The sequence below is a fragment of the Polypterus senegalus genome, chromosome 3 (genome assembly GCF_016835505.1).
Source record: "Polypterus senegalus isolate Bchr_013 chromosome 3, ASM1683550v1, whole genome shotgun sequence".
NCBI lineage: Eukaryota > Metazoa > Chordata > Cladistia > Polypteriformes > Polypteridae > Polypterus > Polypterus senegalus.
Window position 1 is genome coordinate 71,652,346 of NC_053156.1, and position 18,542 is coordinate 71,670,887.

Below are 18,542 nucleotides of genomic sequence, written 5' to 3' on the forward strand. Positions count from 1 at the left end.
GACTTTTTCTTGTTTAGACTGATATCTCTCATCCTTATGGGGGGTCTTTCTTCTTTTCACAACAGAAATGAGGTTGTCTGGCATAATGGCTAGACTATGGAAATTTAAACCAAGAGCCAGTCCAGCCCCTCCTAAAAATCTTTGTGTACTCTTTAGTAAATCATTGCACCTATTGTGAAAAATTGTAATGTGTGTAATTGTTATTGTGTGAAAAAAAGGCAGAAATGCTTGATCAACAATATTTAAAAAAACTGGGAGACACAAAATAATTAAAACAATAATTAAAGTTAAAATTAAGACCTGACACTGCATAAGCCAATGTCACATTACCCAGTTTATACAACTGAAAATTGCTGGCCATGTAAAAATTACTTGCTAAATGCCGACATTCCAGCACTGTTGTGCTCACCCCTTTTTGTGGCAGTCAATAGTGTGTTGCCTGATTGAGTTGGCACTATACAAAGGGTTAACAAGAGTGGCGAGTTCAGTTGCAATCTCACTCCTTTTTTCATTTTTCCATTCTGTTTTAGTACGTAAAACACAAGACATTAGAAAGAAGAGCATTTCTTCTGTTTGCAAGATTTAAAACACACATGTTCCTTGTTCCTCATCATTACATTATATTCATTGTACTTTAGGATGAGCATTCAACAACAATAACAACAATTTATTTCAATTTATTTCTTGTATGGCCAAAAATCAGGAATGCCTCAATGGGTTTAACAGGCCCTGTTTTTTGACAAACCCCAGTCTTGATTCTCTAACAAGTAAAAAAAACTCCTTGAAAGATAAAATCAAACCTTTTTAATTTTATTAGAGTGAATTACAGACTAGCAGAAGTGAGTCACTGGATATGTCACATTAGGTGACTAACTTCACAGGAGCACACTGCTCCCAACTTCACTAAGATTATGTAAAAGAAGGCTACGAATTATAATCACTGGAAAAGTCATACAATGTGATGTGTGCTTTAGACTACTGTGGTTTATACATTCCTCTTATGTTCCGCTGAGTGACCTCTTTTTTTCCCAAAGCACAATAACATGATGTTAGGCTGGTTGTTCTAAACAGGTCCAGTGAGAGTGTTGGACGGAAGGCTCTTCCATGGTTGGTTGGTTGACATGCTGCCAGTACAACCTCTTTTCAAGACAAAGGGCAAAGGGAGACGATCTGTGTTCCTGTACAGAAATGGAAAATATGGTGTTATTGTTTTCAGTAAAACTGAATTTTTATGCTTCACGTTATTAAATGTTGTTGCTGTTATAACTTTAAATGCTACAGAGTTCAGATATTGACAGGCCATGACTTTAATCAAATTTTGTTTGTCTTAGTGAAACTATGAATATCACCCATAATACAGGTCATTTCCACACTTCCCACACTTGCATCCACACGTTCTAGTCACAGGAAGGCAAGACATTATTTTAGCACCAAATGTTGCAGGGGAGTAGTTTAACCCAGGACAGACTTGTTTATGTTTAATTTAGTCTTTTGGCAGACTTTAGTTACTAATCTATTCTGTTAATTACAATTGTCTACAATAAAATGCATAACTGTTCAGTATTACCGAATGAGGCTTCTATTTGTTTCAACCTTTTTACACCATTTAAGTTAATTTCTTTGTTTGATTTACTTGTACAATAAATACAAAAACAATAAACAGAACTACACACACACACATATAAACATATATATACACATCATATATATATATATATATATATACATATATATATACACATATACAAATATAGACATATATATATATATAGCAAAATACCCACGCTTTGCAGCGGAGAAGTAGTGTGTTAAAGAAGTAAAGAAAAAGAAAAGGAAACATTTTAATAATAACATAACATGATTGACAATGTAATTGTGTTGTCATTGTCATGAGTGTTGCTGGCATATATATATATATATATATATATATATATATATATATATATATACACACACACATATATACATATACATATCTACATATATACTGTATATACACATATATATACAAATCTACATATACTGTATATCTACATATATATATTGGGGTGGGACTCGATTAAAAAAATTAATCTAATTAGTTAGAGGCTGTGTAATAATTAATCTTGATTAATTGTATGTAATCACACATGAAAATTTGCCCCAAATCGCAAATGTTTTTTTTTTAATTTAAAAGGGTTTTAGTGGGCGACAGAATCAAATAATGGACATGGATATGACTATTGTAAACTCAAGCTCTTTTAATTTCTGAAAAAAAAATGCATTTAAACTGCATTTCAATTCAAAACAGAAACAAAAATATCATCACTGGCTAAAATTGGGCAGACTTAAAAATAAAGTGGTATTTTAAGCATTTTAAGTACATTTTCAGAATGGTATTGTCTTTAAATAATAATAACAAAAATTTCAACATAAAGTACAGTTTTCTTCTTAAAAAAATAAGTCAGAAACATAAAAGGTAATTTGACCAGCTTCATCTTTAAACTCTGAGTAACCTTAGCCAAAATTATTTTGTACATTAGGCTAAAACAGTGTGATCATTTAACATTTTGTAATTAGATGTATTTAGAATTACTAACGGTCACGGAAGTCCAATGATCCCCAGTAAGAGCCACAAAGTCCGCTTTCTGTAATGCATCTAATTTTGCTTGCTTTTCAGTGTGCATCAATGTAATTGATGTACAGGGCCGCTGCTGGCCAAATGGGTGCCCTAAGCAGAAATTTACTTTTGTGCCCCCTCCCCCAAATATTACGGAAGTAAAAATAAAATAATAAAAAAAAACACCTACTATAGGGGCCAAAATAAAACTATTCAAATAAAAGTAAATACATAAATAAATTGTATCATTTATAAATTACAATTGTAGCTCTACAGCAAAAAATACAAACTAAAATTACACTTTAAATAAAACATTTATAATAACTAAAATAAACAATAATAAAATGTAATAAAATCAACACTGTCATCTGTTGGAGCTTTACAAAGTTCAAAATTTACAAAAGCACACTTCTGCTTTTTCTTGAGGTCGTAAATGAGCTCTTCATATGATAAAGCCTTTGCTAATTCAGAGTTGATTCTGACAATTGCCAGACCACTCATGCGCTCTTGTGCCATAGATGAGCGCAAGTACGTTTTGATGAGCTTCATTTTAGAAAAACTTCGCTCAGCAGAGGCAACAGTTACAGGGAGCGTCACTGCTATGCACAGAGCAATCCAGAGATTTGGGTACATGCACGTGCTTCATCTTTGGCTATTTTTTTTCTTTCGTTTCTCGGCGCCGGACTGTTGATGTCTCTTTCCAGGAGCAGGCATATTGTTCAATTATTATCATTATTGGCCAAATAGGTAGCCGTAACAGAGGTGAGGGCGCACGCGTCATCACATGTGCTTAGCCTACTCTGCATTCACCGTAAAATGCAATATATACGTTTAGATTTTTGTTTATTTGTATATATATTTTATTAATATTAATTTATTATTATAAAATATAAAAATGATTTTTTTGAGCAGCTGGGATGGTGCCCCCTAGAAGTTGGTGCCCTACGCAGACTGCGTATAGGGAGCGGCGGTACTGTCAATGTACCAGGAAATCATGCATTGACAAAAGTTCCCCTTTGCTTGGAATTGAAAGTGTGATTAAATGCGTTATTTTTTAACGCGTTATGGGGTACATGCATCGAAGCTTCTCAGCTGTGCTTGTGCTAAGAAAAGGAAACATTTTAAAAATAACGTAACATGATTGTCAATATACAGTAATTGTTTTGTGAGTGTTGCTGTCATCAAGGATTTGATTATCATTATTTCTTGCAATCAGGTTTGTATTTGGAGGATGTGTTTATTTAATGTTAGCTAAGACCCGGCACTTAAAAGTTTCTTGCTACAGCAATTTTAACTCAGTTACAAAGTGACCCAAAGTCTCGTTTATACCTTGTGTCTTCTCAGTAAATTTGTATGTCGCGAATACCGTCATTCATCGTAGGCATGACAAATGGCAGCGGGAGTGTGTCCATAAACATAATGTAAACTTACGGTTCACGCCGTGCTTTGTTTCTGCAGTAGCTGCACTTATGAATATGCATTGGCCTCGCTCACTGAGTGCAAGGGAAAAAAATAAAATGTAGTCTATAAGTTATTAAAAGTAAAACATTAACGTTTTGTTCAGTTTCTTGCTACAGCAATTTTAACTCCGTTACAAAGTGATCCAAAGTCTCGTTTATACCTTGTGTCTTCTCAGTAAACTTAAAGGACATAGCAATGCTAGAAAAGGTCCAGAGAAGAGCAACTAGGCTCATTCCATGGCTACAGGGGTTGAGTTATGAGGAAAGATTAAAAGAGCTGAGTCTTTTGAGTTTAAGCAAAAAGTGTTAAGAGGAGACATAATTGAAGTGGTTAAATTATGAAGGGTATTAGTACAGTGGACTGAGACTGTTATTTTAAAATGAGTTCATTAAGGACACAGGGACACCATTGGAAATTTCTTAAGGGTAAATTTCACACAAACTTTAGGAAGTTTATCTTTACAAAGAGAACCATAGATGAAAGCAATAGGTTACAGAGTAATGTGGTAGACAGTATGACTTTAGGGACATTCAAAACTAAACTTGATGTTATTTTGGAAGAATTAAGTGGATTTGACTGGTAAGCTTTGTTGATCTGAATGGCCAGTTTTTGTCTTGAATGCTTCTAATTTCTGAATTACAAAGTCGTAACATGTAGTCACTGTTTGAACTGAAAGTCGCAGTTGTAAAATAAAAATAAATGATTATACTATTGAAAGTTGCCATATGAAACAAAATCTGCATGATTTTACAAAATGTGTGACATAGTATCCCTAAATATTACTTGATACATTATTCAGCAAACACCCTTCCTTTCATACAGTAAGAATATACACATATTTGAAAAGCTAGCCATAGCACATAGTGGGGTTAACATTTGGGAAAGGCATGTTTGGATGGGCTCTGTTTGGTCATGACACATATTATTGTGAGTATGTGTGGAAAATGGCAGAAAATCACCTTCTTTATATGTCTCCAGAGGGTGCCTGAAGGGCCTGAGTTGACTAAATATCAATATGCAGTAATAACTAGGAAATGAATCAAGATTTTCGATTACACCAGTGTTGAGAAGAAAGGTTGTTGACTTTGCATTTTGAACCAAGGCAATCTGGACAAAATAAATTTGATTCTAACGCAAGCTGACATATGGCAAATAAAATGGAATACAAGTAAATGCAGCACATTGAATATTAGGTGCAAAACAGTATCTGGGTAAAAGATTTGAATGCAAGAGTCTAATGGGAAATAGACCAAGAAATCTAAACTTTCACCCATTCTGTCAATCATTCTTTATTTAATAAGTTATCTTTTGCAAAACACTTTACAAAGGAAAACAAGTACAATACTGTTAAAAAAATAAAAATAAAAATCACATGTATACAATGTTAGATTTAGGTGAAAATTAGATGGAAATAAAAATTAAATATTTCAGCATAATAATAAATATTCCACACTTTTCTGCAATAAAGGTTACAGGGAATTATTATGGGGCAACAGAAGGATGGGCTCAAGAAATTTGCTTACTAATCCAAAGGACATTAGTTTGATTAATTCTGGGAATCCCTCCCAAGAATGACAAAAGGACACATAAAGACACCTCATTGTATACCCACCTAAACAGATGTTTCCTAAGCAATGAGAGAAAAAAAAGTACTCTAGATCAAATGCCTCGAGCTGAAAGCAACCGTTAGGCTTTGGGGTACCTTGTAGTTTTCTCCTACTCAGTTTATTTTTATGTTTTGTTTTTTCATATCTGATAATTAAATATTTATGGACTTTTTAACGTGTGTTAAATAATTGTGTTGATTACCAGAATGTGCATTTTATTGGATACTGGCAAGTAGTAAATACAGTATATTGCTATTCATTTTTCAGATTTGTAAAGTGGTAAAATGTGCATTAAATAATTGTGTGATAGTATGTGAAAACAAAGATTCTAAGTGATTTCTTGCTTTTCACAGACATTAGCATAAAGATTGAAGAAAGGTAAAGAGGAGTGCTTATTCCCCCTATTAACACTATTTTAGACAGATACAAATTGCTGTGTTATTTAGTTTCCGACCACATGTTCTGGAACTAAACTAAAAGAAGCCAAAAAGTACATTTTTAATATTTCAAAAGTCATTGCCAGGCTGGCTCCCAACAATCTGGAAAGTAATGCCAGCACATACATGGTATTCTCCTTGTGCAAACTATAGAGGAAGCTCTCTCTAATAGTGGTCTTATGTTTTCTGCTGTTATTATAAGCAGATCTAAACTTTTTGGTTGATTTCGCAGGAATCAGTCCACTCTCAGGTAAGGTTAAATTGTTCTGTGCAATTTTAAAATATAGGCTACTATATCTATAACATGCACCTATTTTTTGAACAATTTGCAGTAGGGGGGAAAGGAAATCTATGAAAAATGCAGTTCTAATGAATACATTTTTGATGTCTCATCATAGACATAATTTGCATTTTATCAAAGATAAGACCTTTAGCTCAATTAAAACTAGTGTCAGAATTATGCAAGTGTTCTTGCCATTCCAAATAATTCAGATGCATTTGGCTGAGGCCTGGTAGTACATATTTAGAGCCCACACATGCTGCTGTTCTCATCATCTTGAGCCTATGTAAGGGACTATAAAAATATAGACTGTTTAATTTAAAATGAGATAACAGGATGGCCTGGTGGTTAACATTATCATCACACAGTTTCAGGAGTCCTAATCTCATCTCAGTGGTCATTGTTAGTGAGGACTGCCCACATTCTCCCCATATCTAAGTGGGTTTTCTTGGGATAGTCAGGTTTCCCCCCATACCCTAAAATAATGCAAGTTTATTGGAGACTATAAATTGGTATTATATGAGTAAAGTTACACTTTTCTGAATAGGCACCTGCTTTGCACTTGATGTTGCTGGAAAAAGTTCTTGCTCCCTTAAAAATTTAACTGGAAAAAAGATAAATAATTGATTTTAGTGATAATTAAATGGAAATAAAAACAGATAACTTTCAGATCTGAACCTTTGCTGCAAGAAAAATCCTTTATACATACAAAAAGAATATGGGGCAAGAATACCACCCTGGACCTTTGAGCTAACCCACGCTAATTATCTATTCTTTCATCAGTAAAACATTGAGTTTGAAACAAATGTTTTATCCACTACACTAGCCAGCGTTTTACAACTTACTTTGTATCTCCCATTCATAAATGCCTATACTTTGAAGGAGATATGAACACAGTATCACATATGTGTAAAATTTCTATGTAAAGGGCTTGAACAAGAGCAAATTTTTGATTTTGCTTAGTGAAATGATACCATGATCTACAACATTAAAATATTTACACTCTCACTTTTTAAAATCAAAGTAATTCTCACAGAAAGGCAGACACAGCAGTATACAATGAGCTATAGAACCAACTTCATTATAAAATAATACTGGCCCTCAAAATTTTCAGTGCCTTTCTATACTTTTTGCTTTACTTTCAGCTAAGATTGGTTCTCAAAACATGTACCACCTCTTTATCTTCCACCATTTCATCTCAACGTCTTAAAATTCTGTTTCACCAATCAGTTTTCACTTGAAATCTGAATCTGCATTGCACACTTGTCTTTGTGATGCAGACAAAAAAAAAAAAAAAACTGGAGTGAAATTCAGATATTTCTCCTAACTTTTCTTGAGCTGGGATTCTACTAGCTGGGATTTCTCCAAATACCCCAATCATCACACAATTCAACATAAGCTTGTTCACAAAATTTGCACAACACTGTGAAATGGTGCTTAATGGGTCTAGCCCCGATCTAATTTGTAATTTATTTAAGGTTTCCAGTTCTTTTGTTTTAGGCATTCTGGTCCTGCTATCCTGCTTCATCTTCATGGTCCTCCATTTTCACCTTGCTTGCTTTCTTTTTAGACAATACCATTTCCAGTTCTCAGCATCTCTATTTAATTCTGTATTTTTACCATAATCTTTCAAATCTATAAAGAAGAAGTTGATTTCAATAAGCTCAATAGCTGCTAAGATCCTCTTGGTATCAAGCTGGAAAAAGCAACACTCAATGCATGAATTTTTTTAGAACATCCAGCTGCTTGCATTAACCTTTTTTCTTCTTTCTCTACATTATCTCTTAAAAAAGGAGTTGGACTACTTCAGAACATTTCATTTTGCTAAAATCGGCATGTGAAGGGCGGCGTGCCATTAGCATGGCTTCTCTTTTCTTTTCTCTGCTTCTTTTCCACTGTCATCTCCCCATGGACCTATCTCACCAGGGTTTTTCCTTTCTGCCCTTTTGAAAGGTTTCTGACTTTTCTAACTTGCTTGTTCCCCCATTTTCTTTATAGTTAATAAAATATTGCTTAAAAAATCAAGGTGGCCTACAGGCTTTTCCACATTTTTTAAGAATTACATAAAAACACATCTGCTAAATAAAAAATGTAAGTATAGATGTGAACTTACACATTAAGTCATTGACAGTGTTCAAGAGATGAACTAAAACCTAAACTCAAAAGAAGTTTCCATTTCAGAATGTGGCTGGCCTAGGACATTTGGAATTTGTACACTATTTGTGATGTTTCTCTGTGTTTCAACATTGTTTGATATTTATGTTGCATTTCTTTTATTCTTACAAATTTTTGTAATTACTATATAGTGCACAACAATAATGAGTAATTTCTGAATCACTAAGAGCAACACTGATACTTGTTAATTTTGTGTATATGTCCTCTCCATATTCTGCAGGTGTTTTGTGGGTATTTCTCCGTAAACTCTGAAACTGGCACAGTATCAATAAGATTTGGTGTGTGTATTATATTTAAATCTTACTCTACCCTTGATATTGTAAAGATACCATAGGTTTCAGGTTCCTGTCAGGCGCAAGGCCAGAATGTGCAAAGGTGTGATGGAAACCAAGACATTTCTGAGATCAAAGATTATTAATGTAGTGCATAAGAACTTATCACTTATTAAAAAAAAAAAAACTCCTGTCAAACAATTTAAGGGTTCTTTATAGATTTGATGGTGCTGCAACCAAATCTGTCAACATAGGTGTTCTGTCACATTCTGATTTTGAGAGATTAACTTTTGAAATGAAAAATATATTTTTAAAATGATTTATGTTTTAAATGATAAATTACACAACTATCATTGTTTTAAATATAATTATAACTTAGAAAAAGTTGTCACTTGGTAGGTTTTTCCTCTTATAGTCCTCTGAAGGTGCTTCATGATGAATTGACCAACAGACAAATGCTAGCATAGACTCACTTCAATTTCCATAATAATGTCTCCCTATCTGAGTGATGTCCCAGTTAAATCCCCCCCGAGACTACACCTAGGTTGTTGGGGAACAAAAAAATCCAAATGAGAATGTAGGAAATTGATTTTTAAACATGGAAACTCCTCACCTAGTTCCTAATACCTAGTTTTCAATAATTGAAGATATTCCTTTGTCCATAGCTGGCATACTTGTCCTTGAACATTGATAGTCCAGACTGAGGATGGACTGGGCAAGGAGGACACAACACAGAAACAAGAGGTGGATGCATCAAAGTGCTCAGTGCTTTTTTCCACAAACACAGTGCTCCAACAATAAATGAAGTGCAGTGCTTCCTTCAATAAATAATCCAAAATAAAAACAATGAGCATGTGGAGGTAAAAATCAAGCAACAAACAATCCTATAAATAGATTTAAATTGAAGGTTAAAATCACAGTCCAGATCAATCCATTAAAAATCATTCCTGAACCTCGGTGCATCCAACTAAAACTAACAAGCATATTCAACATTGTCTGATTTATGTCCCTGCTGCTATCCCTCAGGTCCCCATGAGCCCTGCTCCCTTCTCCTGCCTCCATATCTTAGTGTTCTTGTGAGACTTCCCAGAGAGGTTGGTTGCTCCTGCTCCCTGTGCGCGCAGCAAAAGTGACCCTGCCCAGGGAATGCTGTCTGCTTGTTCCACCCAGGGCATTATTCCCAACTGCTTTCCTCCTCTCCATGGCAGCACTAGCTCAGCCATAATCGTAACTCTCTTCAGTGCTCTTTCTGGTCTGTTCTTTGAACCTTCATATGCTTTTCCTTTCTTTCTTCCTTTTCTTTCTCCATCTTGTTCTCTCTCCTGCTTCTCTCTCATGCTCTAACGTAGAACCCCATGGGCACTGTGTTTTAATTACAACCCATGGAGTACCTACAGTATGTGGAGCTAATTAAATAATCCGCTCGCTTTCACAGCAAACACCCCATGGCTGCCCCAATTCCACAATCATGTGCACCCACAAAGCCTGAGGTGCACTGTTTTTAATTAAAAATAATAATAAAAAAAACTAAACATCCATGCACCCCTAACTTGCATCATCACTTCTTTTACTGTTTGCTTGCCTGCTATCAGGTCAAGACAATGGATGGATCAACCCTACCTTGCATATTTATGTAAAAAACATTTCCACAACAGCTTTCTCTTATCTGATAAACAAAAAGGCATAGTTCTAAGCTTCTAAATATAAACTCCCAGCTATGCTGAAGGACTTTTTGAACTGAAGACACAACTAAACCAACAAATGTTGAGGAGAGGTGGGTCTTCAGGTCAAAATATCAATCCCATCAGTCTTTAGGTTTTCTGTTTATGTATGCATTGATAATTCCTGTAACTATTTAACAATATTTAAAAATAAACAAGCATCTATTTTAAATGTTTTGAGTAATCAACTGAAAAGCAGACATGGATTATGCAACACAAGTAACAAGAATTTCTTTTTCTTTTTTCATGGATGCGTTTGACATTGTTTGGCATTGTAGAGCACTTGTCACTTTTGACTTCTGTTATGTCATAAACTTTTTTCTCTCTGCACCATATGAAAGCATGGGATTTTAAAATTTTCTCTTGTTTCTTAACTGTTGAAAAAATTATTTTATGCGCTATGTATAAAACATAAAAACATGTATAGAAACCTTAAAATTGCCTTTAAATTCCAGTATTGTGATACACTCAAAACATTCTTTAAATACTGATTTTTTTTGTTTTGTTGGTCTATTTTTTGAGAGCAGGGTCCTGAAATTCCTGGGAGAGGTTATTATTAAAATATATCTTTGCAGTGTGCTTTGAGGATGTTGACAGCACCGATAATGCAGTTCATTGAACTGAACTGAACTGAATTGTTAAAAGCAAAAAGGTTCTGTGTTAAGGACATATACTATATAGTGTTTTAGCTCATGGCCTTCTGACTTCTGACCTGGAAGTAACCCACAACTGTTTTTCCCTTGAAGAAGGGTTTCTAACATTCCATGTCCTTGCATTAATATGGAGTTTTATCTTTTCTGCAAGATTCCTGTGCCTCAAGGATGGTTCTTTGGAGAGTTGTTTTTAGCTGCAAACACTGTAAATCATGATAAAAGTAGAGCTCCAACACGAAAGGCAGTAGGAGTGCTCATTTAGCAATGCATCTGTCGTTTCTGGCACAGTGTGATCTGTCAGAATGGCAGCTTTAGGAAAAAAAAAAAGCATCTCCCAGGCTCCTTTACAACAGCGAGGTCATTGCTGACACAGACGATCATGTCATTGCTCCCAGTTTCTTTCTCATCGACACGCTCTGCTTTGTGACTGATACTTTCCCTAACATGGAAATAATTGTCTCTTTTCAGTCACTAGAAACAAAGGTGCATGTGACACTGCACAAACTGAAACAGCATCAGGACACTGTTTTCATCTATTTTCAGAATCATCATATAAGACTGTACCTATATATTTATATTTAAATATATGTCTACCTTTTTACAGGTGTGTGTGTGTTTTTATCAATTTTCTGTTTTCAAGTACAAGTAATGAAAAGGATTCTAGATGATTTGACATCAAAGACAGCAAACTGGGTGTTTTGAGACTTCCTAGTTAAAGTACTGTGACAACATTCAAATGTTTAAAATGTAAGCCTGTTAGGGTCCGGTGATCTTTCCATCATGGATAGCAAAACTGGCATCTACAGACAACCATCTTCAGCCATTAAGCTGTTGTACCGTTCAATGTTTTATGTGATTATTTTCCTGTCTCTGCTTATTAATTTCGTGGACAGAACCCTGCATGAAATAAACATGAATAGAGATTTTCTTGCTTTGTGAGTCTTATTAATTGCTTTCTTGAGTTCTTAAAGAAGTGCAATATCATTACATTCTACTGTACTTCTTTCTTTATAGCACAGTACACAGTGTTTTGTAGTCTAAATACACACCTCATAGTGTGGATGCCTTAATATAAATTTTTTAAAGGCAGGGATTTATTTATCTGTTTGTTGATCCTGAAAGATTTGATGTGATCTACAAAAACTCTTTTATCTGAATCAATGTAGATTATTTTCTTTGTCAAATTTGAAAGTATATGTATACATTTTTTTCTTATATTTCCTGACACACTATATTATACATTTTATGGCCATTCATCTATACACTTCATTTGTCTGTTATATTCTATGTAGCCTGCTTACTCCTGAACAGGATCTGCTGGTGCCTGTCCCAGCAAGCATAGGGTGCAAGGCAGGAACAAACCCTGGACACTACAGTTCATTCATTTAGTCAATAGCAATGACAAGAGACAGTCTGTTTTGTTAGGTAAGCAAAGTAAATTGCTTTTTCTTTACTCAACAAGATATCATACCTGCTTATTACAGCAGTCGATTTGTTCCCTTCCTACATTTTCTGTTTCTTTCTAATATGAAGAATTTTATCAAATTAATCTCTAGTTATATTAGATTCTCTCTATGAAGCAGTAAAAAATCATTCCATTCAGTGACATAGTTGTGATTTGACTGGCTTCAGGCTAATAGAATTGAGCTGCTGTACTTGCATTTATCAGGTAAATGTTGTTCCTGATGAATGAATGAAGAGATCAGAAATATGGGATTGCAGGTCTGGGCATTGTCAGGTTAGTGAGGAGCAGCTATGGAAGGGGCAAGTAGGACACACATGTGCTTGCTTTTATTTCTTACTATTAGCTGTTATTCTATGTAAAGCACTTTGGTTGGCTTTCAGTTGTTTTAAATGTGCTAAATAAATAAATGTATGTGTGAATCGAACAGGAGTCTGTTTTAATACTCACAGTGGATGCATAAAGGAGGGTAGTGCTTTAACTGATTGCGTTGTTTTTTAGAAAAATTTAGAAAAAACTAGATATCTTACAGCAAATCTTAAAAAACGAACCTATGTACAAACAAAGAAAAGATTTCACATTTATAATTGGGCTCAGACTCAGTTTCTGTCAGTTGATAAGTGTTTCCCCTGACAACACTGGGCTGTGTTTCTCCCTCTTCTCAAACATGTGTGGTAGAGTAAGTGATAAGTCTGGATTGGCCTACTCTAAGTTAATGTGCCCGTCTGGAGCTTGGCATTCTATCAGTTTGTTCTCATCGTACTCTACTGATCTGTTCCCCCCAGTGTATCAAAAAATGAATAAATGTCTTTAAGATAACACTTCCTTTGGATAGGATACATTTCTTTCTGCATGTTGGTATGACTTTATTTTTTCTGTAAAAATCAACACCAATTCAGAGAGATCTGACATTTTAGTTAAGGCTAAGTCACATTACATGACATCCAGCAATTTTCAGTCACTTACAAGTCGGAGGCAGTCGGCAATGTGCACCCGTGACTACCAATTATCTAATATGACATACCCAACGACTCACTCCAAGTAATCTGCAACTCGTTCTGATAAACTGGTTTGATTTTGACTTAGTCATAGGGGCAGGCTCTGTGTGCATGAGAGCTGGCAATGCATTTAACATAGCAATGAGTTTTTTTCGACCTCGCAAACAGAAGAGAACCTGCCTGCCTGTCGCCTGTCTGATGGTTTGTATTTTACATACCATGACAGAATGGAATAAAGAAAAAAAGGGCAGAGATTCAACTCACCATAGCTGTTAACCGTTCATACAGTACCGACTCTGTCAGACAGCACACTATTGGCTGTCACAAAAAGGAGTGAGCATGACTGTGGTGGAAGGTCAGCACCCGGTCAATAACATGTTCTGTGATTTTTTTTCACTGAAAATCACATAATGTGACATTGACTTAACTGAATGCATTTTTATTATATAAATGAAAAAATACCATAAAGCAAGCATGACTCACAATAGAAACCAGTACATTCCTAGTAGTGTCTGGGCCTACTTAAACAGCTGTGGGATCTTCTTAAGTTTGAACGGCAGGTCTTTCTGTTTTAAATTTTATTAGCTGTGTGGCGGATGGCTGAGGCCTTTGCCCAGCTGGGACGCCTCCATGCTGGGAGGACCGGGGGAGCCAGCCTATCCAGAGCATTACCTCCCTCTGAGCACTAGATGACAGCCCACCTGGGTTGTAGCAGTGCCTAGGATTCCCACAGGGCTTTATGGGAGTTGGAGTTTGGTGCAGCCCTGTTGGGATCTGCACGCACCGCCAGGAGGTGCTGCAGCAGGAGCTGCTGAGCCCTTATGGGCAGTTCTTTCCCCACACCCGGAAGTGCTGCTGGAAATGAATCAAGCACCTGAACCAATTCCGGGTGCATTATAAAAGGAGTCAGCAGCCACTACTCGGGAAGCCAGAGTCGGGAAGAGGGAGACAAAGCTTGCTGAGGAGGAGTGAAGGAGAAAAAGAGAAAGGAAAAGAAAAAAGAAAGAAAGTATTGTGTATTGTGGTGTTGGTGCTTTGGAACTGTGTTGTGCCTGTGAGAAACAGGGAAGACGTTGCCCGCAGGCAAAGAAAAAGAAAATAAAACTTTTGTGTTTTATTAGTGTGCCTCCTGCATCTGTCTGTGTTGGGTTAAGCACTGGTATAGCGTCATTGTCACAGCTGTTAAATATTTTCTTCCTCTCTGCTTTCTTTTATGTCTTCTTTCATGTTTTCCTTCTTGAGAACCATTTTCTTTGACTTTGTGACTCTAGGCTTATTTCACCATTTTAGCCAGACCCGCATGCTCAGTTCAGAGACTGGGATGGCCCTAAAAAGTAAGTTCTGTCCAGTCTGAGATTCACTCATCCAACACAAGTTAATCTGGTGACAGTCTGAGTACATACTGTGTCTGGCCCTCTTTGAAGCCTAAGATACCCAAACTCTGTACCAATACTGTCCAGAAAATTCTCAAAATCTTTTGGTCCATTGCCACTGCAGTGAGTCTGATATTCACCAGCTTCTGTTCAGTTCCAGGCAAATCATTCATCTTAAACCAATCACCTTTAAATTCATGTTCTGACATCGCAAACCAAGAAGTGCATGAAAAAGAACACAAAATGTCTTGTTTGAAGAAATCCATCCATTTTCCAACCTGCTGAATCCAAACACAGGGTCACGGGGGTCTGCTGGAGCCAATCCCAGCCAACACAGGGCACAAGGCAGGAAGCCAACCCACCGCAGGACACACACAAACACACACTAGGGCCAATTTAGAATCGCCAATCCACCATGTCTTTGGACTGTGGGAGGAAACCAGAGTGCCCGGAGGAAACCAACGCAGACATGGGGAGAACATGTAAACTCCACGCAGGGAGGACCAGGGAAGTGAACCCAGGTCTCCTAACTGCAAGGCAGCAGCGCTACCACTGCACCACCGTGCCGCCCTGTTTGAAGAAATAAAAAACACAAACTCAACAGTATCAGATGGATTGACTTTTCTTGCCTGCCAGCAGTCTACTTAGAGCATACCTTGCACCAGAGACCATCCCAGCTGAACTTGAGCAATGCCAACTCAGAGTGCACTTCTTAGCAGAACTGTTTTATTCATGCCTCCTATTGGAGTACCTATATTTCTTGTTTCCTTCATGATAGGGCTTTTTCCTTTGAGCAGATTGTTTTTGCCACATAAAAGACAAATTACATTTAAGTTTTAATGTAAAATATTCAAATGTTGCTATTGAGATTCCATTCAAGATTATTCATATGTGTCATCCATCATTGTATGCATTTTGTGTTCTTTCATCCCTATTGAAATAACAGATTCAAAACAGGAGTCATAGATGGCATTTCACAGTATGTCGTCCCATGGTGTTGTATGGGGTGTCAAATACAAAGTGTGTAGGTTTTAATGGTTTGAACAAAAGTAATGAAACACAAAACAAGTAAAGGGTTATGTGTTTAATGTTTTCAGTTAGTGACAGTGCTGACTTTCAAGAACTGAATGGCTGCTAATCAATCTGCACTTTTATGAGTATTTTAATTATCGTAGCTGTGGAAAAATGAGAAACATTAATTCCAACTCAGCTAGGACTAATATATATATATACAGGGGGTCCTCGGGTTACAATGTTTCGACATACAACGTTTCGACATACAACATTTCGAGTTTACAACACTCACTCCCATAAAAACATAAAAAAATTGAGACATGAGAAGGAATAAAGGTAAGCATTTTTTTACACTCATTCTTTCTGTTACTACAGTACAGTGCACAGTACAGTATATTTATGTCCTTTTCTTTTTTCTCAGGCTTAGAGTTTGTTTTTTTATTTTCTAGATCATAATTTTGCAAATGTGATAAGATAGGTAAGTGACTTAGGCTAGAGTGTGTTTCGACTTACACCAAATTCGGGTTACATCACTGTTGTAGGAACGGAACTGTGTCGTAACCAGAGGACCCCCTGTATATATATATTAGAACATAAGAACGATCTGGATGATAACAGGAAAATTCCCTTCATAATTTTAAACACCTCAATCATGTCACCTCTTCATCTCATTTTGCTTAAAAATTTCATAAACAGCTCAATTCCTAACTTGTCTCCTGTAGTTCTGGAATCAATATACTTGCTCTACTCTGGACTTTTTCTAGCACTGCTATATCTTTTTGTAGCCTGGAGACAACAGCTGCAGACAGTACTCCAGATGAAGTCTGACCAGTGTGTTATAAAGTGTGAGCATAATCTCCTTGGACTTGTGCTCCACAAATCATGCCATTACCTAACATTCTGGGAGCCTTCTTAATGGCTTCTGAGAACTTTCTAGAAGTCCACTACAACTCCTAAATCCATTTCATAAAGTGTGCTTTCAATTTTCATCCATTGTGTGTTCAAACCTAACATTTTTACTTCCTATGTGTAATACTTTACATTTACTGACTTTAAATTTCATGTGCCACAATTCTGTCTAAGCCTGTATGCCACCCAAGCTCCTCTGTAATGATTCAACAGATTCCAGATAATCTGCCAATCCACATATCTTGGTATCATCTGCAAACTTAAACAGCTTGTTCTTTATATTCTTACCCAAATCATTAGTATATATTAAAAATAGCAGTGGCCCTGGCACTGACCCATGTGGAACATCACTCTTAACATCAGCCAATTCTGATAGAGTTGTTCTCACCATACTGTAAACCTCTGCTTTCAGTGTTTTAGCCTATTCTGCACCTATCTATTTATATATGGTGCAAGCATTGTATATATTTTATTAATTTATTTATTTGTCTCTGCAAGTAAGAATTTCATTGTACTGTACTATGTAATCATGACAATAAACTTGACTAAATTGAGCATTTGATAAAAAAAATGGAAGCAGCACTTAAACCTGAGAGTTGATATAAATGTTTTAACAGTACATTAAATTACTGAGGTAAGCTACTACTTAGTTTGCACAATATCTAGTTGAACTGTATACCACTGACCTTTAAATGCCATGGATTGCTCCAATGTTTAAAGGGTTTGATGATTATAAGTAATACTAATGGAAACAGACTGCACAAAGAAAAAAACAAGATTATACAAAAAAGCACACAAATCTATATTGAGAAACATACAATACAGTACAATACCATCTGGTGCAGTGAAAGTTAGCAGCTTGAAAGTTAGATAACTAAACTGTAAAGCACCTACTCACTTATTAGTTGCACTGTCACTGCTTGAAATCATAGCAACCTAAAAGTACTTATTTGTCTACAAAAAACTATTATTTTACTCAAAAAGTGAATGGATGTCCAGTCAGCTAATGGGTAGATGGAATTTGTGTAGACTGCAGTTTTGTTCTCTCTTCTTCATTTCTAGCTGATTTTGGACAATGGCTTATTATATGTATATATATATATATATATATATGTATATATATATATATATATATATATATTTCACATATTTCTTAGTATTATTTAAATATTAACTTATTTTATGCATAAGGGTACAGACACACACACACACATAAACATATATACAGTATATATATATATATTAATAATAACACAGTACAGCATACCTCCCAGTAGAAAATGTGCCCAAACCACAGAGAAAACCCACTGAAAGGCTGATTCAGAATTCCAGGGGCCTCATGTATAACGGCGTGCATAGAACTTGCACTATAACATGGCGTAAGTACAAAAGCCGAAATGTGCTTACGCACAGAAAAATCCAGATGCAGGAATCTGTGCGTACTCCAACTTCCACGTTCTTTCGATACATAAATCCCGATCAGCGTGAAAAGTAACGCTCGTGCACATGCTTTATGTAACGCCCCAACTCCTCCCAGAATTACGCCTCTTTGAATATGCAAATCAATATAAATCACCCTTA

General features: G+C 35.9%; 1 long non-coding RNA gene across 1 annotated transcript in view; it reads right to left on the reverse strand.

Moving 5' to 3' along the window:
* Positions 1–789: 789 nt before the first annotated feature.
* The window catches only part of LOC120525306, a 55,470-nt gene continuing 37,717 nt past the window's right edge, over positions 790–18,542 (reverse strand). The window contains exon 2 of the long non-coding RNA XR_005632927.1: positions 790–1,178. This is a non-coding gene — a long non-coding RNA (uncharacterized LOC120525306). The remainder of the gene's footprint in view (positions 1,179–18,542) is intronic.